The sequence below is a fragment of the Salvelinus alpinus genome, chromosome 6 (genome assembly GCF_045679555.1).
Source record: "Salvelinus alpinus chromosome 6, SLU_Salpinus.1, whole genome shotgun sequence".
NCBI lineage: Eukaryota > Metazoa > Chordata > Actinopteri > Salmoniformes > Salmonidae > Salvelinus > Salvelinus alpinus.
The window spans coordinates 67,106,705-67,119,204 of record NC_092091.1 but is presented as its reverse complement, the minus strand read 5'-3'; the positions used below and the strand labels follow the sequence as shown (position 1 = coordinate 67,119,204).

The 12,500-nt window shown below is 43.4% G+C and overlaps 1 long non-coding RNA gene across 1 annotated transcript in view; it reads right to left on the bottom strand.

The window, feature by feature from the left end:
- LOC139577881 (uncharacterized) overlaps positions 1–12,500 on the bottom strand; it is a 79,030-nt gene that overhangs the window by 62,506 nt on the left and 4,024 nt on the right. The gene's annotated exons all lie outside the window — the stretch shown is intronic.

The following is a 12,500-nucleotide window of genomic DNA, read 5'->3' as shown; positions in this document are numbered from 1 at the left end:
CTGCTAGACGAGATGGTGTGTACGGCTCTTGAGGGGATTGGCTCTAGTGTTCGCCCGCAGGGACCGCCATACAAGAAAGAAGCTTGTGTAACTTCTCATTTTATTTTCCTCACTGAAATATTTCTCAACCCCCCTCCCCCTTTTTTTTTACTCAAATTTGTGCGCACAAACCGCATACTCAATTATTATTTGCATTAAATAATTAATAGGCCAATGGTAACAGTATGGGCCTTTAGAGTCGGTGAGTTGAGCATCCAGCCCTCCACTGCTCATTCTTTTAAGACAAACATGACAGAGAAGAGGGGGAACTTCAGAGTCCTGGTAGTCCTCATTTAAATCAAGTTGGAGAAGAAAAGACACTATTGATTCCAAAGTCTGCTACTCTACTTGCGCTCAGCCTGCTTGCTTTCCAAAACATTTTTTTTTTTGGGGGGGGGGAGTGGGGAAAGTCCCCATAGAGGCTAAAACAAAGCCGATGGATGGACTTGTTTGAGGCTAAAAGAGTGGTACGCAGCATGGGGTAGAGCTCCAACTAGGAACAAGAACAGGAGAAAGAGATGGTGTAAACCTCAACACTTCAACTCAAACCTGACCACTGTATCCATGACAACCAGGTGTAACTGACTTGACTGTAGTAACAGCACAACGTGTCGAACAATGTCCACTCAGACTCATACCCATAATGCCCCACACTGGGATAGCACCTTGTGTGCACCATCCTTCTACATACAGGTTCCTTTGTAACAAGAACACTACTGCCACATTGGGGATGTCAGGTGCAATTTCCATTCGCCGACAACAAGGCAACATTTATGGTTCATAAATACCCAAAGAATAAATAACAAAAACACACAGACATTGAAAAAAGCAGCCTGACTTCGAGTGTAAGGTAGCAATGAGACGTAATGTGTACACAGCAGCCTCTCTCCCTTTCTCTCCCTCTCTCTTTCTCTCTCTCTCTCTTTCTAACTCAGCTGTAGGATAAACAGAGAGATAACAATGTGACTAAGGTCTAATTGCCGCTGTGACTGCTGTGACTGCTGTGACTGCTGTGACTGCTGTGACTGCTGTGACTGCGGTGACTGCGGTGACTGTTGCCCATCACTGCAGAGCGGTGGGGCTTATGATTCGCTGGCGGTTGGCGGTGATGATTTGACACCGTTTGATCTCTGTGTAACCAATTGCAGGGCTCCCTACAGCTACAGTAGGATTTGTTTATGGATTGATTGATCAAAGGGACGCCTCCATCTCTATGTCTGTTTCATGTAAACATTCCGGGGAGACAGTTTGAGTTTTGTTGTGCTACTATAGCGACAGTGGAATGTGAGTGTTGACCACACTGGATGTGGAGATGGATACGTGGAGTATTTAGTTGTTTTTCTTTACTGTTTGGACACTTCCTTAATCATATTCAGTGGTGGAAAAAGTACTCAATTGTCATACTTGAGTAAAAGTAAAGATAACTTAATAGAAAATGACTCAAGTAAAATTGAAAGTCACCCAGTAAAATTCTACTTGAGTAAAAGTCTAAAAGTATTTGGATTTAAATATACTTAAGTATCAAAAGTAAATGCAATTGCTAAAATGTACTTAAGTATCAAAAGTAAAAGTATTAACCATTTCAAATTCCTTATAATAAGCAAACCAGACGGCACAATTTTCTGACGGATAGCCAGGGGCACACTCAAACACTCAGACATAATTAACAAACGAAGCATTTGTGTTTAGTGAGTCCACCAGATCAGAGGCAGTAGGGATGACCAGGGATGTTCTCTTGATAAGTGTGTGAATTGAACCATTTTCCTGTTAAAATAAAACAAGTACTTTGGGTGTCAGGGAAAGTGTATGGAGTAAAAAGTACATTATTTTCTTTAGGAATGTAATGAAGTAAAAGTAAAAGTTGGCAAAAATAGAATTAGTAAAGTACTTAAGTAGTACTTTCAAGTATTTTTTACTTAAGTGCTTCACACCACTGATTATAATCATCAATTATCATGCTGACACTGCAATTACTCAACAACTAACCGTAGCAAATGTGAAACTGATGGATTTTAAAATGTATCCATGGGTTGGTATTGTTCTTTTATGTACTGTTTTGATTTGATGCATTGATATACAGCTTGCTGTAGATTGTATGTAACACATGATTTAGTTACATACAATCTACAACAAAGTGTCTATCAATGCATCAGAGGAGGCTGGTCGGAGGAGCTATTGGAGGACGGGCTCATTGTAATGGCTGGAATTGAATTAATGTAACAGCATCAAACACATCAAACATATGTAAACCACACGTTTGACTCCGTCCCATTTATTCCATTCCAATGAGACTGTCCTCCTCTAGCTCCTCCCACCAGCCTCCGATGGTGCACATCAACAATATTGTCGGTTCAGTTTAAGATTTCACACTCTGTCCAAATGTTGGGGAGTTCTGTGTGCTCTTCTTCTCTTTCCTAAGACGGGCCCCATCTTCCATCTGTAAGCGCACAATAATTCTTATGATGAGAAGACAAGAAGAACTCCCTCTATTCCACATGTGACTGTGTATCCCCGAAACACTACCCCAGCCTAGCGTAGCTCCTCTCCCTCTTTGAAGAGAAGCTTTCATGTGAAAAGTTGAGAATAACTACATGGGTTAGGGTCCAAAAGATACAGTACCAGCAACAATAACATGCAGTGTGGGTCGGTTTCCAGAGCAACAGTATGGTAATCTTCAGGAAGTGCTTGTTCATGTTAAAGCTGAGATCCGCGATAGGCGAAACAGCGCCACTGGCCGACCCAGGGCATTTGTTATTGTTTTTGCGTTTAGGAAATGAGCATCCAACGAGGTAAAAAAAATAAAGATGGTAGCACTCTGCTGTGATGTCACGCGTGCTGTGATGTCAGAGGGAGAAAGAAACTGTGCTGGTTGTTTGAAGTAACGTCTTTGTTGTTGTAATATTGAAAATGGACGAGGCAGTTTCACCGCTACGGATTGCGGCTGTAAGGTCGTCCAGTAACCTAGAATAAGAAGGAATAAAGGAAATGTCACACAGTAGTGACATCTATTGTGAATATAATGAAATAAACATTTACAAAAGAACATTCCATGTCTTCAGATGTTCATTTCAACATTGGACAGATTTGCCGCCCTAAAAATATGAAACCGACCTTTTTAATCAAATGCAGATCACCATTATTTGTAGGAACATTCAATGCTATGACTTTTATTGCTGCAATTTCATTCTGCTTAACTGAAATCCTATGTGTCACTGTTGGTCTTTGTAGGTGTCATTTTGGCGAGGTGTGTTCTGCTGCGTCTTCCTCAGTCATGCTGAGGAGAAATACCTTCTGAGAGGAGACCCGTGAGCTCCACCTTGCTGTTGTCACTGCTCGTTTAGCTCTCGCAGGTTAAAACCCCCAACGAGGTGAGACGTCTGTCACACACACACACACACGACGTTGAGTTTCATTGACACACACACACACACGCCCTACCCTGCCTTTAAACTAGCAGACAGCAGCACTAGTGTCGCATGAATAGTGCATACTGTTAAAGCCCACGGTTTACAGAGGATCACAACCTGCAGTAGCATCCTGCTGAAAGGGCTTTGGGGAATTACACTAGTATCTTTATTTACACAACTAGCTGCTTCATAAAGCATTTACCACTCAACGTGTGTGTGTGTGTGTGTGTGTGTGTGTGTGTGTGTGTGTGTGTGTGTGTGTGTGTGCGTGCGTGCGTGCGTGCGTGCGTGCGTGCGTGCGTGCGTGCGTGCGTGCGTGTGTACAGTATATTTAACAGAGGGGGAAATACTGTAGCCAATGAGAGAAAGAGAAATGCAACAGATCCCCGCTCCAGTGTGTGTGTGTGTGGGTGGCCTGGTTGGGGTCATTAGAGGCAGCTTGCTGTGCCCTGATTGGTGCATTCTCAGTGTGCGAACACAGCAAGGGATCGATTAGTACCTAGTTTGGCATTTCACACAGGCCCTCCTCTCTACCTCTGTTTCAAACGGCCCCAGCATCTAATCTGCACAATAGAGAGCAAAGAGAAGAGAGGGAAAGAAGAGCAAGAGAAGAAGAGAGACAGAGAGCAAGAGAGAGAGAGGGCAAGAGAGAGAGGAAGAGAGACAGAGAGAGAGAGAGAGAGAGCAAGAGAGAGAGGAAGAGAGACAGAGAGAGGGAGAGAGAGAGAAAGTCTGCTCCAGTGACCTTTCCTTTATGAAGGGAAGAACCAGAGACCAACCTGAGGTCTCTGATGTACTTGAGCCTGTCTACAGACACTAGTGAAAAGGTATTTTACATTTAATTCAGTACATTGATCTCTACACGATCAACAACAACTCATTAACTGAACATCATTTACTACAAATGACCTGAAACAAAAGACTAGTGCATCTAAACTCAAGTGGGTAATTCATTGAGGTGAGAACCCTGGTAGAGGGGGCGGAGAGGTGCCTACCATAATGCCAACAGGAAGGATATCAAGTCCAATTTACATTCTATTTACATATGTAGCCAGAAACACATACACACACACACACATGTGCACACCCACCCACCCACACACACTCCAAAGTGGATGGCCCTTAACACGTGAGTGTCAAGATGCTCAGGAGTGCATCAGTAGTGGGATGGGAGTCACCGAGGGGGAAAGCTGAAATCAGCACCGAGCGAGGAGAGAAAGAATCTGGCTGAAACTACACAAGAAGAGAGAAGAACAAGTCTTTTAATGAAGCAACCGTGGTCCTCGGCCATAATTTTCAAAGGAGCAGCCCAAGATTAAAGTCAAAGGAGTCTCCCAATGGCTTCGAGTCTGCACTTCTTTGAAAAACACCCCCAGTGTACAAAGCTTTCCCCCCTTTTTCTCTCCTCCTCACCCACCCCGCCCTCGTCTTTTCTTTCTCTCCCTTCTCGCTCTTTCTTTCTTTTTTCTTTTCATAACTGAAGCTGCACTTTAGCCACCAAATGTGGCCCCCTGATCCCATCATTAGAACAGCTCAGGCAGGAGGGCTTTACGTGGAGAGAGAGAGAGAGAGAGAGAGAGAGAGAGAGAGAGAGAGAGAGAGAGAGAGAGAGAGAGAGAGAGAGAGAGAGAGAGAGAGAGAGAGAGCACTGACAGACCTGGGCCCCTGCCACGACAACGAGGGGCTTGCTCTTTAACTGCAACAGACACCTCCTCTCTCTCTCTCTCTCACACACACACACAAATACACACACTCACAAAAGGATGAATAATTGATTGTCCCGGGGCTTCATGTGTTAAGAACAGAGGAGGCGTGCCAGTAGCGTTTTCACTTCATATTTGTATTGTCTTTAGTCTCCGCCAGTCATCTCCATTTCTACCACCTGTCTTAGTCAGATGCAGCGCTGGAGCGTACCTAGCCCCGGAACTAGCTTTCATCTCTCTCACACCACACACACACACACACACACACACACACACACACACACACACACACACACACACACACACACACACACACACACACACACACACACACACACACACACACACACACACACACACACACACACACACACACACACACACACACACACAGCTACTGGAGGAACAAAAAAGAGTGAGAAGGGAGAGAAGAGAACATACTGTTTCAAGAGATCATTATCTAGCAGGGAGAAACCAGGACACAAGTTAGATAGCTCACAGACAGCCTCTCTCTCTCAATCTCTCTTTTTCTCTCTCTCTTTCCTTCTCTCTGTTTATCATCTACTATCGGGTGCTGGGTAACCTTTGTCAGATCATCTCAACAACTAAAATATTTTTCAAAAAGTCTGAAAAATATTTCAATGGAGACAGTCCCCTTTTAAAAAGAGTGTAATGGAAAAGTAAATCAAGCAGACGTGCATGCGTTCCACTTTCCTTCACCCCCTTTCCTCAACACTTCACAACCCTTTCCTCAACACTTCGCCCCCCTTTCCTCAACACTTCACCCCCCTTTCCTCAACACTTCACCCCCCTTTCCTCAACACTTCACAACCCTTTCCTCAACACTTTGCCCCCCTTTCCTCAACACTTCACCCCCCTTTCCTCAACACTTCACAACCCTTTCCTCAACACTTCACAACCCTTTCCTCAACACTTCACCCCCCTTTCCTCAACACTTCACCCCCTTTCCTCAACACTTCACAACCCTTTCCTCAACACTTTGCCCCCCTTTCCTCAACACTTCACCCCCCTTTCCTCAACACTTCACAACCCTTTCCTCAACACTTCACCCCCCTTTCCTCAACACTTCACCCCCCTTTCCTCAACACTTCACCCCCCTTTCCTCAACACTTCACAACCCTTTCCTCAACACTTTGCCCCCCTTTCCTCAACACTTCACCCCCCTTTCCTCAACACTTCACCCCCCTTTCCTCAACACTTCACAACCCTTTCCTCAACACTTTGCCCCCCTTTCCTCAACACTTCACCCCCCTTTCCTCAACACTTCACAACCCTTTCCTCAACACTTCACCCCCCTTTCCTCAACACTTCACCCCCCTTTCCTCAACACTTCACCCCCCTTTCCTCAACACTTCACCCCCCTTTCCTCAACACTTCACCCCCCTTTCCTCAACACTTTGCCCCTGCTTCACTGAAAGGAGGAACCCCCTGAATGAGCAGCAATAAGTTAGCATCTAGATTCTAAGTCCATATGCATTATACATTAAGCAATTAAAAAGTTTAAATGTTGGGTATTTTAAACCAAGACTGCAGGTCACAGCGGTGGTTTTGAGGAACTGCTGGATTTTCTTTCCTGTTTAGCAGGATAAACACCAGATGACTCTTTGGGTGTTAGAGAGAGAAGAGAGCAATGGCCTCTGGGACATGGAGGGAAAAAAAAATTCTGATGATTTACTCTTAGTGTGACCCTCTAACCATCTTTATGTCTCCGGTTTAGAAAAACAAATCAAATTCAAATGAAATCAAACTTTATTTAAAGTGCATTTAAAATCGTAACACACTTTGCGTTAAAAACAGTTTCTGTGATACATGTTTCTAACGTGTAGTCAGAGGAAATAGTGAATTATTCTGTTCATGGGCCTAGTGATTAAATAGCTGTTTGGGTCCCACTTTGAACAAACTACAACTCATAAAGGCTTTATATAGCATTCATAAAGAAAAGTCAAAGTCTAAAGTTACAGTCAAACATCAACACTCCAGATAATCATCCATCTATAATGACAACATGCATTAAAAACGACACCGTGATTGAAGATAGATCACCAGAAAAACAACCAATCTGTGATGTTGATGATGGCATAACCTTAAACACACTTGGGTCCCCACAGTGCCAGCAGGAACACAAACCCCCAAGTCCCTACGCTTTGGTTCGCCCCTGTAAACAGTGTTGTAATATTAAACACAGAGGGAGTCTGTGGGACCGAACCACCACTCTGGGGCAGATAGGGATGTCTCGCACAGGGTCTGAATCCTGAATCTTGCCATTATGACAATACCCAGGACCCCAGTAGGAACCGTATCAAAGATGCGCCGACGGTTTTATCGTATTAATCAATTGGAAAATATTTATACACACCCTCGTCCTTCATAAAAGGAAATTACTCCTTTTCAAAAAGGCAACCAATGCTCCATTGGAGCCCATTGGCAAGGCATGAAAAGTTACAAAGCATCAAAAAGCGAAAATTAAAAATACAAAACACGATAGAGACGGGGAAAAAACTACCCAAGACACATTAAAAGGAAACAGAAATTATGTTAAAGAATAATTATGGAATTAAATCGTGGATTGCCTCAATAAATCACCAATGGCTCCCCTTTGTAATTGTCCAACATTACTTCCTGATTTACCGTGTGTGTGTGTTTTACCTCGGCTATCCAGTCGATCAATAGGAAGTGCTTGAGGTGGTATTCTTAATTAAGGTAATTCATGGGGTGGCCATTCTGAGGGTAAATTACAAATCACTTTGCACATGTAGATACTGCATCCTCAGACTGCCCTCAACATCAATTAAGTTGTGCTGTATACCCTTTTTAACATTTTGTACTGAAGAGTCAAAAGAGCAGAGGTCAGTGATTTAAAAGATAGTGTTTATGTAGATACACCATCCTCTGGCCGCAACATCACATCAGTGAAGAGATGTGGTCCATTTGGTCCTGAAGAGAGGAATGACATTCTACTGTTATATATCTGTTTTGGAAAGGGGGGGTAGATCAGCTTTAATATTGCAGATAGATTGTGGCTTCAGTCAATGTAGTTATCTGCATCATTTCCAATCCCCCATATACACATTTTTGTAAATATATACACTGTTGATCTATTATTTTAAATATATTTACAGTATATGTATATATATATATATTATATGTTCCTTCTTTATTATTTCCACTAACCCTACCACCCCTCCCCCGCTTATGCATACTATATACATTTTATGGAAACAGTATATTTTACAATAGTTATCCTTTGTTTGTTTTTAGTCCCAGCCTTCAGCTACCCTCAACCCTTCCTGTCTATCTCTGAAGACCATCCAGTTTTGTTCAAGCTGCCGTACATTTTTCCACTGTGCTGTGATGTTTCACAACTCTAAACCCTTTTGACCTTTTACTGCAGTCGGCTAAATCAGGGTCACACAGAGTGTTTCTTGGTAGTCTTAAACAAATCTACTTTGAAACAAAAGTACACAGCTCACACACATGGTTATGGGCTTAAAAAAAAGAAGACACCTGTACCATGTCAGATATAGAGTTGAAATGTATTACATTTGGAGTTGCGTCCCAATATTACACTTTATATACATCACAGAAGACTGAAATAAAACAAAACTGTTTGACATAGAAACACCAGATTTTCGTAGACAAATAAAATAATATCTATATTAGTTATGAAATTATGAATAATATTACTAACATTCCACCCATGAGGCTAAAGAGTGCCCTTTTGGACATTGACTGCAGGAAAGGGCTACGTCTCTTCCTTAGTCAGAACTACTGGTCAGTGGTTGGAGTCGTGCTTCATTCTGGCAACATGAAGAGAGGTTTTCAATGTAATATGGAAAATGTAGGGAAATGAAAATGATTATATAAATTATACAGATATCTGACTCAACCCTTTGAAGTTTCTTCCTCCTATCTAACACATAGTCAGAACTACCGGTCAATGGTTGGTTTCCTGTTTAATTGCACCAACCGCCAGAGAGGTATCTAATGAGGCCTGGTGTTTAACCTGTTGTGGATTCTATTGGACCAGCATCTATCAGAGTGACAGGGTGTTTGTGTGTGCATGCGTGCATGCGTGCGTGTGAGAGAGCTGTCTGGGGGTTAGCGTACCACTCCCAGAGGCCTGTGACATCAGTCTTCAAACAGCCCAGCTCTTTATTGGCAGCTCTTACAAAGGTACAATTAGATGGAGAAGAGATGCCCGACCTGAAACCAGCTGAAGATCAATGATGCCACACTGTCTCCAGAGGAGGAGGAGTTTCACATCACGGAAGGAGCAGAGTTGGATGGATCTACATCTCTATGTTGCAGAGACTCTATGGTATGTTTTATTTAAAAGGGGTCAACAAATCAAAGTTCAGTTTCACATTTTTACCTTACATTTATACATTTTAATCGTTTAGCAGATACTCTTATCCAGAGCGACTTACATGAATCTATTCTAAAAAATCAGAAAATATCCGACTACATGACTTATTTTATCTCACGGAGGAACTTTTGTTCCTAGAAGTATGTTTTATATGCCTTCTAGATGAGAAGGAGAGTTGTTCATGGTACAGCTAAGACTTTGTATTTGAAGAGTGGTGAAACCAAAGGGTCTGGAGAGGAGAACAGTTGATGAAATACACATCTCTTGTCCGAGGTGAGAGTGTATGTGTGTATGTGTGTATGTGTGTATGCGTGAATGTGTGTGTGCGCGTTCGTGCATACTTGTGTGTATGTGAGTGTGTGTGTGTGTGTGTATTCACACGTTTTGTTGATTGAATAAAAACTGTATTGAAGCTACGGCATAACCCCTGCAAGACAAAGCAGCAACAACTCACCGCCGGTCTGCTCCCCGCTAATTCAAAGCAATTCTATTCTCCCACCACCACCACCACCCCTCGAAAAAATGATGCCAATTGAATTACACCACGTTCTCCGCTTCTCTACTGTACAGACAGGAAGCGCCTCGTCTCACCATCTATAACACAGGCCTCCCAGCCACTATTAAACCAAGATATTCAGATCGGGGACGAAACGCATCATCAAAACAACACAACGTCGCGGCGGCGTGCAACACAGAAGGGAGATAAGTGGCAAAGAGACCTAAGAAGAAGAGAGAAGAAGAAGAGAGGAGAGAAGAAGACAAACGCTGTAGTTTACTAGTTGATAAAAACAATGCTTGCTTATGCCAGCAGAAACAGGCTTAAATACACCCCCATGAATATGCAATTTCTGTGTGAGGAGCCTGACAACAAAGGGTATGGTGTTGTTTTTGATGACGCTAGGGTATCGGTGGTGAGGCTAGGGTGTCGGTCGTGTGCCAGCCAGCATGTGGAACAACAAGGAACAGACAAGGAAGGGGCCTACTTACCTACTGAGGCATCCTGCAGTTGCCTGTGTCTGCGTTTTTCACTGGGAGAATACGCATGTGTGTGCGTTTGTGGACGTGTGCGTGCCTGAATAAGAAGTGAGGAATACTGGCATTTAAAGTCAGCCTATTAACATCTGAAAAATGACATTTAGGTTTTGGGCCTTTGAGGGTAAATGAAGCAGCTCCAGTCTGAACGAACAGCAGGTGAGAAACGGAAAAAGGAGTCACTCACTGACTGTGTCTAATGTGGTTATGTGGTTACCGTGGACACAATGGTGTCACAGTGGTGTCACCGTGGTGACAGGATGAGTGACGAGGGTGCAGTGTCTGAATGGTAGATATACATGTACAGATGGGCTCTGTTGACCCGAGTCGTGTTTCTCCGCCCACTTCCTAATGAAGATCGACGGGGGAGTTCTCATTGGTTCTCATGTTTCATATGTTTCCTCAATGGAAAAGGATATCAAGGATCTTGCTGTCATCCAATAGGACAAAACCTCCACAAAACTGTTGTTTTCTGTACAACATTCGTTTAACAAAGAGAAAGCTAAGAAAAAGGAATTATCTCTGTTGGTATCGTTCAGGTGCTTAGAAAGAGGCCTTTGAATCCTGGCAGAGCCAACAGAGTGTAAATAAACACTGAACAACATGCGCTCAACAACGACGCTGTCAAACAGCCCCTTCAAGAAGTGTCAAAAGTTCAGCCCTTTCAATTACACGCATTTTAATATTCATGTCAGAGTCCCTCGGCTAATTAACATGCACCGTTAAAAAAAAGAAAGTCTAATTGTTCAAGAAAACTGTGTTTTATGTTGCGGCAGCGGTAATAACTAATGATGGATGAATTGCATTAGCATACATTTCATCATACCAAGACCAAGATAATATCTGATCATTGTGCCACAGAGAATTGCTCTAAGTTAGAGGAAGTTCATTTCATTATCTCCTCCCCCTCCCTTGTTCCTTTAAAGCCCCGCCGCTTTACAATAATTGGAAAACAGAATAAAAGATTAGCTTTTTACTGGATGACGGGACGCTAATAAAGTATGATGGAATGTTAGCGTAGTAGCGTTACACAGGGACTGGCTGCCAATTATAGACAGGCAGTCTTATAGACGGGATAGGATGGTGGAGGACCCACCTCTTCGTCTACTTTACAGTACAGTACCATCGGGAATCCTTATAGCAGACCGGGCTCTACTGTGGATTACAGGCTAATTGCTAATGTTACATAAGGCATAGGAGAGGGTCTTGGGGGGGATGAGGTTTGGTCCTTTTATGGCTATAACGGAGAATGAGACACAGGTCTAATCAGGCCCCGTTTAAACATAACAACTATGCTATAGATCAAGGAACAGGTCAATCACACTAACAATTACAAAAACCATTACCAGCACAAGAGCCATCACACACACACGCAAGCACACGCACATGCACACACGCAAGCACACACACACACTACAGTTGAAAAACAGAGCAATAAACCAGATGTAACTAACAGATTCATCTATCTACACTCAATAACCAACCAACCCTCCAAACCTCCCTCCAGACCTCTAGAACCAGCAGGGCCCCCCAGACGAGCTGCTCTCCCCTCCCCACTCATCAGTTACTCTGGGCAGCCTCTCCCCGGACGGGGTCCCCCCTGACACCCGTAATGGCTGTTTGATGACCCTCATAAAAGGAGTCAATGTATTGATGGGAGCCCCTTTGAGGACCAACAAAGTCATTTGTATGGGGATCAATTCAGTTCAATTCATAGGAAGAGGAGGGAGGGGAATAGACGGGGGATGAGGGGGGAGAGGGGGATGAGGGGGAGGATAGAGAGATAGACCAACAACAAAAAAATTTGCATCGCACGTGTGACCTCTCGGATCAGTGAGTGGGCGTGTGTTGACACAGACAATCTGGTGTGATGATAGTCTGTCTGTAGCGGTGACGTTGTTACTAAATAATTGAATCGCTCCACAAATCAGA